We start from the raw sequence: 12588 nt of genomic DNA, 5'->3' as shown, positions 1-12588 counted from the left end.
CAATCATAAATTTAAGGATAAATGCCAACGATTTTCAGAATTTGAATTACCATTTCAAAATACAAAAAATCATGAGTCATCCATCAATATTTTGTACCAATTGCTACATGTAAATGCTAATTTTGAAAAATGAAATTATTGTTTAAAATTTAGTTTACTTAAGTTGTATGTTGTGTTGCTCCGGCACTGCACAGGACACGACACGACACTTCGACACGTTAATTCTAAAAAATATTAGATTTTGACACTTTAGGACACGTTTTGATATTAAATAATATTTTTAATTTATGTGGTGTATATTATATTTAATATTCAATAATTTAATAAAAAATAAAACTAAACTTATAATGCCCGTCAATTTTGTAAAGAAACATATGATATAAATATTTACTATAATATTTTTAAATTGAAAATCTCTTATACACTCCAGTGAGATTTATTCGATATCCATTTTTCATTTTTATTATATCAATTTGGTAAAGCATCGATCAAATTTTTAATGATATGTATTGAAATTTCAAATATTATAGATGTCGAAGCGTGTGAGAGTGTCGGGATGTCAGGAAGTGTTGAATACGGCACTTCAGATTTTTTCTGAAGTGTCGGTGCAACATAGGTTGTAGTGTATACTACCAATCATTAGTTTAATATTATATAAAAATAATATTTTATTATTTTTATAAAAAACAATATTTTAGGAATATAAATTACTTATTTTGTTTATTTAACTGAGTTAAAATCATAATTTTAAATTTATGCATAAATATATTTGTTTTGTTATATTAAATAATAGGAAAAGTATTTGTCATTTTAAATAATATAAAATTAAGTCATTTTAAGAGAGAGATTGACACAAAATAATATATTTTTTTAAATTTAAATTAAAAAAATACCCATTTTCTCCTCATGATTTCCATTTCTTATGTTTATCTCTCTCATAAAATAACATAACTTATTTCATTTAAAATGACAAATATCAAACCAATAATAATATATAATAATATAACTATCATCATTTATTCATAATAGAAAATTTTACATTATTACGCACTGTACGCGTTTTCAGTGTATTGATGTATCCTAATAACGATACATTGTTTTCTTTTTCTTTTTTTGCATTACTGATACATTGTTTTCTTGTCAGAGATAACGTTGAATCGTTAACTGTGAACCATTAATTTTTGGCTTCCACTTGTTCTTTCGTAGTGTTTGGTTGAGGAGAAATTTTTTAATATTAGGAAAATATAAATACTAAGAATTTGGAGGAAAAGTGAGTTAGATAGTAAAGTTTTAAAAAAGTTGTTTGGTTAGGCAAAATTTACCAGAAAAATTGAATTAAATTTCTGAATATGTGTCTGGTCGAAGATAAAATATTGATAGGAAAACTTAATAAAATTACAAAACTATCCTCGTAAAAATGAAACCGTTTGATTACATCCTTCCAACCACAATAGGAATAAACTTGACATGTCATTCATCAGCTTTTTAACATATCCGATTTTGATGAGAAATTCCACCTCTTCAAAGGCTTTCTCAACAGTGAAGATATCTGATTTTTAGTCCCTTTCTTAGTTTGCTAGAAAAGCTCTTTGATGGAAAAAGAAACTAAAAACCTTCAACCAAATGTGATTCTATTAGATACCCACATACACTTACTCATCCATATTTTCACTACTTGTCAACCAAACACTACCTAAATATAAAAAATATCCCAGTTTCTTCATTTCTGTGTTTCAGTGTCCGAGTCACTGAGTCAAGCGAGTTAACTCAACACCAACAAACATGGCCGCAACTACCAAACTACTCCTTCCATGGAAGACTAGATTATCCATCTCCCTCCTTTCCGCCATCGGCAAAGCCTCCCTCCGTTCCAACGGCACCGTCAACCGCCGCCTCTTCAACTTCTTCGACCGCAAGGTCCCACCCAACCCTAACCCAATCGACGGCGTTTACTCCTCCGACGTCTCCGTTGACCCCACCCGCAACCTCTGGTTCCGCCTCTTCGTCCCCTCCTCCGCCACCGCAACCTCCTCCCTCCCCGTCGTCGTGTTCTTCCACGGCGGAGGCTTCGTCTTCATGTCGCCGGATTCGTTCCCATACGACGCCGTTTGTCGGATATTGTGTCGTTCATTCCCCGCCGTCGTTGTCTCCGTTAATTACCGTCTTGCCTCTGAGCATCGTTATCCTTCCCAATACGACGACGGATTGATGTTCTTAAGTTCCTCGACCACGACGGCGTCGTTTTGCCTGAGGTGGCTGACGTCACGAGGTGTTTTTTGGCGGGTGATAGCGCGGGTGGGAACTTGGCTCATCACGTAGCGGTTCGGGTTTGCCAAGATAGGCTCCGTACGGTTCGGGTTATCGGGTTGGTTTTGATTCAACCGTTTTTTGGAGGAGAAGAACGAACCGGATCTGAGATTCGACTTAACCGGGTTCCGGTGATTTCAGTGGATAAAACCGATTGGTGCTGGAGGGTGTTTTTACCAAACGGGTCGGATCGGGATCATGAAGCAGTTAATGTGAGTGGACCTAATGCGGTAGATATTTCGGATTTGGATTATCCGAATACCCTCGTGTGTGTGGCTGGGTTCGACCCGTTACAGGAATGACAAAGAAAGCACTATGAATGGTTAAGGAAATCCGGAAAAGAGGCACAGCTAATTGAGTATCCAAACATGTTTCATACATTTTATTTATTTCCAGATTTTCCCGAGACTTCTCAATTTATTTCTCAAATTAAGGATTTCATCACCAAGCAAATTTCTTATGTGAATTAAGGGTTTAAATAATTTGGAAATAGCACATCATTGTTTTAAACCTCAGTGAGTCAGTGTTGTATGAAAGAAAGAGAAAAATAAGATAGACTTTGAAGTTGCTATGGTAGTTGTGTGATTACAATGTTATTGTGTATTATGATTGTTGTTGTCAAATATAATCAATAAATTGTTAAATCTTGAGTTCATCATTTTAGAATTAAATCAAAAATATAAAGGGAGTTGCTCTATAATCCTATTATATATATATATATATATATATATATATATATAGGCAGGATCCTTTGACACCGGTGTCAAATTTAAAGTTTGACACCTTATCTGAGAGCCGTTAGATCAAAAAAGATCAACGACTCTGATTTGTAAGCATGTGACACCATTGATCTTTTTTGATCTAACAGCTCTCAGATGAGGTGTCAAACTTCAAATTGGACACTGGTATCAAAGCATCCTACCTCTCTAGAGTAAGACTTACAAGTCTTACTCCTTATCTCAACCATTGATTTCCGTCCATCTAACGGTTATCTATACCAATTAATTAATTATTAATTTCAAATAAATAATAATCTGTTATCAAAAAAAATAAAAATAAATAATAATCATTAGATGAACGGAAATCAATGGTTGAGATGAGGAGTAAGACTTGTAAGTCTTACTCTAGAGTCAGAAGATCCCTCCCCTATATATATATATATATATATATATATATATATATAGGGTCAGGATCATTTTACACCAGTGTAAGTTACACTCTTAATCTTGTCCGTTAATCTCACTTATATCTAATGACTCAATTTTTTTAGTAATGTGAGCCATTAGATACAAGTGGATCAATGGTCAAGATTGAGTGTAAGACTTCAAACTCTTACACCGGTGTAAGAATATTCTGCCCCTATATATATATATATATATATATATATATATATATATATATGTGTGTGTGTGTGTGAGGTAGGATCCTTTGACACCGGTGTCCAATTTGAAATTTGACACCTCATCTGAGAATCATTAGATCAAAAAAAATCAATGGCTCTGATTTGTAAGCATGTGGCACCATTGATCTTTTTTTATCTAATGGCTCTCAGATGAGGTGTCAAATTTCAAATTTGACACTGGTGTGAAAGGATCCTACCTCTATATATATATATATATATATATAAGGCAGGATATTCTTATACCAGTGTAAGAGTTAGAAGTCTCAGACTCAATCTTGACCATTGATTCACTTGTATCCAATGGTTCGTATTACTAAAAAATTAGAGTCATTAGATATAAATGGGATCAACGTACAAGATTGAGAGTGTAACTTACACTGGTATAAAATGATCCTGACCCTATATACTATGAAGCACCGATACCGATACGGCATTTTCGATACGTTCCCGATACGTGTGTCCGATACGTTACTTCAAAAATACTAATATTTCGATACGTTCCGATATGTCTTAGTATTAAATAATATTTTTAAAATAGTGTACTTCACATTAACAAAATATAATAAAATATACAAATATACGTTACTTCAAAATCATGTTAAATGGAAAAATTAAATATAGAATATACAATATACAAATATACAGAATATAACAATATAAATTTTATGTAAATAGAATATACAAATATAATATATTTTAAATTTTATGTAAATAGAATATACAAATATAATATAAAAATATATTTGTATATTATATTATATTTGAGCAGACCAAGGAGCATTGGATCCTTCAATATAAAAATCACTCCATTCTATTATATTATACCATATACAAATAGAATATACATCATTTGATCCTTCACTTACCTACCGACACCGTGACTCCGTGCGAGAGGATCCTTTTTGAGCAGCGACCGACAAAAAGCCAAAAGGAGCAGAACGAAAGCCAAGGAGGAAGAACGACGATGGAGGTCGGAGGACGAACAGCTACCACCGACAGCCAAGGAGGAAGAAAGATCGATTGCGAACAGCTACCACCGTGGAGGAGCCGAGGAGGAACAGCGACGGCCGACGGCGAACAACGGCGGAGGAGGAACAGGAACGGCGAACCAACGACGAAGGAGAAACTAGCGACGGCGAACCAACAGTGAGTAGAACTTTAAGCGCGTCTGAGATTCAATCGATTTGGGTGCTTTTTGTAAAAAAAAAAAAACACGCTTTAATTATTTTTTAAAAAATTACTGAAATGTCATTGACTCATCTGATACGCAAAGAAAGAGTATCCCAACGTATCCGTATCGGACGTGTGTCCGATACGTAGAAATTTTTTTATTTTGCGTATCCGTGCTTCATAGCCTATATATATAAGGCTTTAATGTTTCTACAGTGAATGTAGATAAATTATCTACATTCATTCCCAAAACGATGTTATTTTTGATTAAAAAATTATAATGAAAAAGACTATTATAAGCCTCAAACAAATTATAATTACAAAAATATTTTGATTTTTCGCCTCAAAACGATGTCGTTTTGGGCTCAATGTAAATAAATTATCTACATTGACAGTAGAAAAAATGAACCCAATATATAATAAAGAAATGTCGAACTTATAAAAGCTCAACGTTTCGTAGTAGCTTCCAAATTAACACTATTTTATATGAAAACGACAGTTACTCGTAACAATATCCTAGAGAAATCTCCTTGCCTTACTATAAGTAGTGTAATATACATGACCACAAATGTAACAGAAATGTCGAACTTATAAAAGCTCAACGTTTCTTAGTAGCTTCCAAATAAACACTATTTTATATGAAAACGATAGTTACTCGTAACAATATCCTAGAGAAATCTCCTTGCCTTTCTATAAGTAGTGTAACCATACTTGCATAAACTTTTACATATACATGACCATAAATGTAAGGATAATTTTTAAGATATTCTCACTCATGGTTGATATTGGATCAAAAAAAATTTCAGAAAAATGTTTTTAGATTGACTACAGATAAATTATCTGCATTAACTCTCAAAATAACATCGTTTTGCGTTGAAAGATTAAAAAATTATAATAACAAAGACTATCATAATCCTGAAATAAATTAAAATTACAAAAATACATTAATTTTTGCCCCAAAATGATGTTATTTTGCGCTCAATGCAAATAATTTATCTGTATTCACTGAAGAAAAATTAACCCAATTTTGTTAAATGATATTTAAAATTTAATTTATTAATATTTTAGATATATTGTTCACATGTTATACTTTTAGTAAATTAAGTGTAATACTTTGTTTACATAATAATTTCTTTTATGTAAGCTATTGAATAATATCTTGAGGGCTTGCTCTCTTTATTGAAATGCCTCGTATATTTCATCATTGTTCCAAGAATTACATTATCAGTATTTATACATAGAAGTTAAAGATGCATATAGAAGAAAATGAGTGATACCACTCAACAGAAAAACCAACAGAAAACTGTAACTATTTCCTAACTAACTCCTGCTAACGTGGCAGCCTCCTCTTTATTCTCCAATACTCTTCTACTACTTTATTTTGAACGAGTTGAATTATGCACATGCCTTAATTTATGCAATAGTATTGAGTATACGAGCCAATTTGTGTTCTTCTGGGCAGGTATAATTGTTAGTGGTGGAGACTCAAGTTAGTGTTAAAACTAAGAAGTATAATCTGAATGGGAAAAGTACATACCTAGTGACTAAACCCTTTATTTGTAATGTTATCCATATGACATTTGTTCCCTTTTATTCTGGATCTATTCTATCAGTAAGAGAATTCATCCTTTTAGATACCAACCTATGATAGCATCTTTTACATTCAGGTATAGGTAACAATTGTTCCTAGAGTCTGGCACATTTTTTTAAGTTAAAATTTATTTTTGAGCTAAAGTTAAAATAAAGAGTTTAAAAAATAAGATTAAAAGTTATTTAGTGATTATATAAATTTGTTATTTGTTATTAAGATGGATTATTAGGATAATGAGTAAAATTAGTATATATAAATTTAGAATAAGGGTGAAACCATAGTTATTAAAACCGGATCGACTCGGCCGGGTCGACCCGGGAACCGGTAAATCGGTCATATAACCGGTCCGGTTGAAGCAACGGACCGGCCATGCATCAGAATCGGTGCGACCCGGTCCGACCCGGCTGGTTTTCATAAAAACCGGTGACCCGGTCGGTTAACCGATGACTAGCCATATTTGAATATTTTTTTACTTATTGACTTACATAAGTTATGTACCTACAACATTAATATTATCTCAATTATGTACTATGCATAAAATTTTGAATTAATTTATAGTTGGAGATGTCGTTTTCTGAACATAAAGCCCCGTATCACGATTATTATATTTTTGTTTGATTTTTTATTTGATAATAATATGTGATTTATTATTTTTTGTATTAAAATATTTGAAATTTTTATCATTTTTTTAAATATTTGAGTATGTTTATAATTTTTTAATATAAATTATAAAATTGCATATAATTACCGGGTCATGCGGTTGAGTTCGAGGTTAAGTTCGAGGTGAAGAGGATAGACGAAGAGAAAGGCATAGAGAGGCTCATCATGGTGGAAACGCCGATAATAATGTTGAGATAAATTCTGCAGCAAATTTAATAGGATCTTTTGAAGAGTTTGGAGATAAATTCTTGTTAAATTTTGCTACAAGCAAGAAGCATCCAAAATCTGAATTTTCACTCGGAAAGATTAGACAACAACCAGGTGAGATGCTCCAAAAATATTTGGATCGTTTCAATGATGTAGCACTGCAAGTTCCGGGTTGACAAGAAAATGTCCATGTGCATTTGTTTGTAGCTGGATTGGAAGGTTCATCTCGGTTGGTGAAGTCGATCTACAAGGATTCAGTTAAGACCCTGGAAGAATTCAGAGCCCGATCAAAGAAATATTTAAAGCTGAAACAAATGGAAATAGCTAATGCTCCAAATAAAGAGAACAAAGGCCGAAGTCCAAGAAGGAAGAGTCTGATTCAAAGAGAAAATGAATGACCAGGAAATAAGAAGCAACCCGATTTCTAAATTAGAAATTCAGATGATAGATTCCAAATTGGAAGATATGAGAAGTACGCTCAGTTAAATGTACCACAATCAATTTCGGAGGGAGGTTGCCATGATCGAAATGAAGAAGGTAGAGAGGCCTTGGCTTGAATTCAATAAAGCTAGTCTAGATCAGTCTAGATATTGTGCTTTTAAAAATGCACCCGAACACACTACCGATCAATATTGGGACCTTAAAGATGCAGTTGACAAATTTGTTAGGGAAGGTAAACTGCTCCAATATGTGATTAAGATGCAGGGCTAGAAGAATAACAAGAGAAATAAAGGGGCAACAATAGGAGCAAGAGCCTGGATACTGAGAAGAAAAAGGAAAATGAAAAAGGAAAAAATATAGAATTCAATGATAATGAATTTCCTGAAGTCAAGTTTGATTGTAATGTTATCAGTGGAGCTCTAGATGGAGGAGGATATACAATAATTGCTAGAAGAAAATATCTTAGGTAAATGCTTTCAGTTAGGGATCATCCAAAATTCAAAGCAGATCCTAATAAATCAGAGCCTCCTTTGTTATACTTCACTAAAGAAGAGTTGAAAGACGTGGTACCAGTACACAGGGATGGCTTTGATATCACAGAGACTATGCTAAATTGCCGAGTCAAGAAGATATTTGTAGACTCTGGTAGTTGTGTTGATATCATCCTTTGGAAGGCTTTTCAAAGGATAAATCTTGATGAAGAAGATCTGAAGCCATGTAAGACCACCCTTATAGCTTTTAACGGAGAAAATACTCCTCCAAGAGAATACATAGATCTGAGGTTAACCTTAGGAACAAAGGAATCAATTAAGTCAGAACGAGTGAAGATGGGACATGCGTGTCTCCACCAAACATCAGAAATTGAAGATGGTGAGCAATAAGAATGAAGTTATCACTATCTAAGGAGATCAAAAGGAGTCCCGCAAATGTTATTTTGAAGTTGTGAAAGATAATTAAGGAGGACTATCATCTTTACCCCAAATTTATCCTGGAGATAGAATTGGAAGAAAAGAAATTACTCGCCAATAAGGCAATCTAGTTAATATGGTTGAATTAGATTTGAGGGAGAAAGCTTTGATCCCAAGACCGAAACCAGATGGAGAATTAGAAGATCTTGTCATGGGCAGTTCACCAAAATTGGCAAAGCACTCAACTCGGAACTAAAAACCGGGTTAGAAGATTTTGTTTAATGAAGAATAGGGATGTCTTTGCATGGAAATACTCTGATATACCTGGGATTGATCCCGGGTTCTGTTGTCACAAATTGTCAATATATCCCAGATCAATCTCAGTTGCACAAAGAAAGAGAAAGTTGGGACCTGAAAAGTGGCAGGAACTGGATATGCATGTGAAGGAGCTTTTGGATGTCGAGTTCATAATGGAGTTACAATAAACCACATGGTTGGCTAATGTGGTTATGGTAAAGAAATCCAGTGGGAAGTAGAGTCTATACGAACTACACTGATCTTAATAATGTGTGTCCTAACGATTCATATCCAATGCCCAACATAAATTAACTTGTTGATAATTGATCCAGTTTTCAATTGTTATCTTTGATGTATGCATATTCCAGGCATAATCAGATACCAATGTATCTGGAAGATAAAAAAAATGACTTTCATCTTGGAAAAGTCAAATTACTGTTAAAATGTAATGCCTTTTGGAATGAAAATATGGGGGCAACATATCAAAGAATAATGAATCAAGTATTTGATGATCAACTCGATAAGAATATAGAAGTATACATAGATGATCTGATTATCAAGTCAGCAGATCCTACAAGCCATGTACAAGACTTGGAGGAAACTTTTCATAAGCTTCAAACCCACCACATCCTTTGAACCTGGCTAAATATGCATTTGGAGTGTCAACTGGGAAATTTTTGGGGTTTATGTTGAATCATATAGAAATTGAAGCAAATTCGGACAAGTGTAAAGTCGTATTATATATGAAGGCCCCTAAAAATAAAAATAAAAAGGTGCAACAATCGACGGGTAGATTGGATGTCTTGACTAGGTTTCTATCAAAGTCTACAGAAAATGCTCTCACATTTTTTAAGTTGTTGAAAAAAGAAGCAGAATATGGATGGAACCAAGAATGTGAAGCGACATTTGATAATTAAAGAAGTGTTTAGTTGCACCGCCGGTATTATCAAAACCAGAACCAGGAGAAATATTGGTTTTACATTTAGCTATTGGAGAAGAAACAATAAGCGCCGTATTGGTACGAGAAATATATCATGGCCAAAAGCCGTTATATTTTATTAGTAGGGCACTCCAGGGACCTGAGTTGAGATATCAGAAACTTGAAAAGGTGGCATTTGCTTTGCTTACGACTGCAAGGAGACTCTGTCCATATTTTCAAGGGCATCAAGTCATCGTCATAACTAATCAACCAATTTGGATACTTCATAAGCCGAATTTGGTAGGACGAATGACAAATTGGGCAATTAAACTCTCTTAGTTCGATATCAATTATGAAGCTCAACATGCCATCAAATCTCAGGCATTGGCCGACTTTGTAATGGAACTTACCATGTCTAGTAAAGGGGATAGTGAAATTGATGATATTTGAAAAAAAATTGTTGATGGCTCATCAAATACTAAGGGAAGCGGAGCAGGGATTATAATAGAAAGTCTAGAAGGGGGGTTCAGTTGAACACTCCCTCCATCTGAATTTTTTGACTTCAAATAATCGAGCATAATATGAAGCTTTAATAGCCGGATTGATGCAAGCTAAGGAACATGGGGCTAAGAAGATCAAATTTTTTAGTTACTTACAACTTTTTACTTCACAAATTGAAGGAAAATATCAAACCAAAGGGCCTTTTGTTGATAAAATATTTGAGTAGAGTGAAAGAACTCTTATATGAGTTTGATGAACCTGCCATTAGCCACATTCCCCGAGGGGAAATAGCAGAGCTGATATCTTGTCAAACTTGGCAAGTACAAAGAACCTGGGTAATCACAAAACTGTGGTTCAACCAACTATTCTTAAGCCGAGGTTTGTTATGGTTATCACAACTTTGGAAGATTGGAGGCGGCCAATCATTATTTATTTGGAAAAAGGAGTGATTCCAAAAGACTCGGATGAGGCTAAAAAGTTAGTCCGAGATGCAGTTATGTATGTTGTGGTGGAGGATCGATTATATAGAAAAGGTTTGCATTCTCCAATGTTAAAGTGTTTGAACTTGGAAGAAGCGGAGTATGTTCTGACCAAGATCCATAAACGAATTAATTGTCAGCATATAGGTGCAAAAGCTTTAGCTCGAAAAGCCCTTTGAACAGGATATTATTGGCCTACAATGGAGGCTGATGCAAAGGAGCATGTTAAAAGATGCTTAATTGTCAAAAGAATTCCAAGATGATTTTTTTCTCCACTAGAACAATTAATATTCATCTCGGCTCCATTTCCGTTTTATAAATGGGGCATGTACTTACTTGGACCATTTAAAGGGGCAGAAGGACAATTACGATGGTTAATCATAGCTATTGATTATTTTACAAAATGGATAGAAGCTGAACCTGTAACAACCAATGCATCGACTAAAGTTCAAAGATTTTTTGAAACGAATATTATTTCTAGATTCGGCATTCCAGCCAAGATAGTGACTGACAATGGAACTCAATTCACAGATAGAAAATTCCAAGAATTGATGGTTGATTTTCATATTAAGCACCATTTTGCTTATGTTCAACATCCACAATCAAATGGGCAAGCTGAAGCTGCTAATAAAGTAATTGTTGATGGACTTCAGAAGCGGTTTGATGATGCTAAGGTGAATTGGGTTCAACAATTATATTTTGTTTTGTGGGATACATGATAAGTAATCAAACAGCAATGGGAGAGACTCCATTTAGACTTACTTATGGATGTGAGGCTATGATCTTGGTTGAAATAGGAGAGTCATCCTAGAGAAGGATAAAGACCCTCAGTGAAGAGGAAGAAAAGAATAATGAAGCTCTTACTGTAGAGCTAGATTTGAGAGATGAAGTAAGAGTCACAGCACATTGCCAGGATATGGCAACCACACAACTAATTGCAGCTAAATATAATAGAAACGTGAGGCCAAGATCGTTTGAAAAAAATGACTTGGTACTTTGAAGAGCAGATATAGGAAATAAAAATGTAAGAGGTGGAAAGCTAACTACAAATTAGGAGGGGCCTTACCGAGTAAAGGGAAAAAACTGGATAAGGGAGCTTATATCCTGGAAACTTTAGAAAAGAAGCTTATCAAAAGAACTTGGAATGCAGATAAACTGAAGCAATATTACAGTTAGAATCTAAGTTCCAAGGAAAGGTGATGTTTGGGGAATTGACTTTATGTGACCCTTCCCTACGTCATATTTTTCAATACTTAGGCGAAATATTTTTGCTTTGTATAGGGATCGTCTAACGTCGATTACATTGACAAAATCATGTAATCAATATTTTGATTTTGAATAAATGAGGAAAGTTTCATTGAAGTTTATCTTTGCAAGTCAGGCTTTGATGTATCAATCTGGTGATTCAGGTTAAAGAGGCGAATTGTCGAAATGACTATAATCAAGTTAAAATGTTCGGAAGTCATGGCTAATAAGTCAGGCAAGAACAAGTCGCGATTGTCTAGGCCTTGGCCTAAAAGGCCGGCCATATTAGAAGAATATCAAATGATAAGTAATGCATACAAATAGCAAATAGTGCAAATGTTGTTAAGGAAAAATTCATTAGAAGAAAAATAAAAAACCAGAAACAAACCCGACAATATTTAATACAAAACCAAAAGGGGCTCAATAGCCCCTAATTAAAGACAATAAAGAAAAGTACAATA

General features: G+C 34.1%; 1 pseudogene; it reads left to right on the top strand.

Annotated features, from left to right (window-relative positions):
- Window positions 1–1593: 1593 nt before the first annotated feature.
- Window positions 1594–2875, top strand: LOC133307767 (probable carboxylesterase 18; annotated as a pseudogene).
- Window positions 2876–12588: the final 9713 nt, after the last annotated feature.

Source organism: Gastrolobium bilobum, unplaced genomic scaffold, assembly GCF_033153095.1.
Source record: "Gastrolobium bilobum isolate Gb01-03AN ecotype WA unplaced genomic scaffold, APGP_CSIRO_Gbil_v1 utg6313, whole genome shotgun sequence".
Classification (NCBI taxonomy): Eukaryota; Viridiplantae; Streptophyta; class Magnoliopsida; order Fabales; family Fabaceae; genus Gastrolobium; species Gastrolobium bilobum.
The sequence above is the reverse complement of the archived record's forward strand: the minus strand, read 5'-3'. Positions and strand labels throughout refer to the sequence as shown.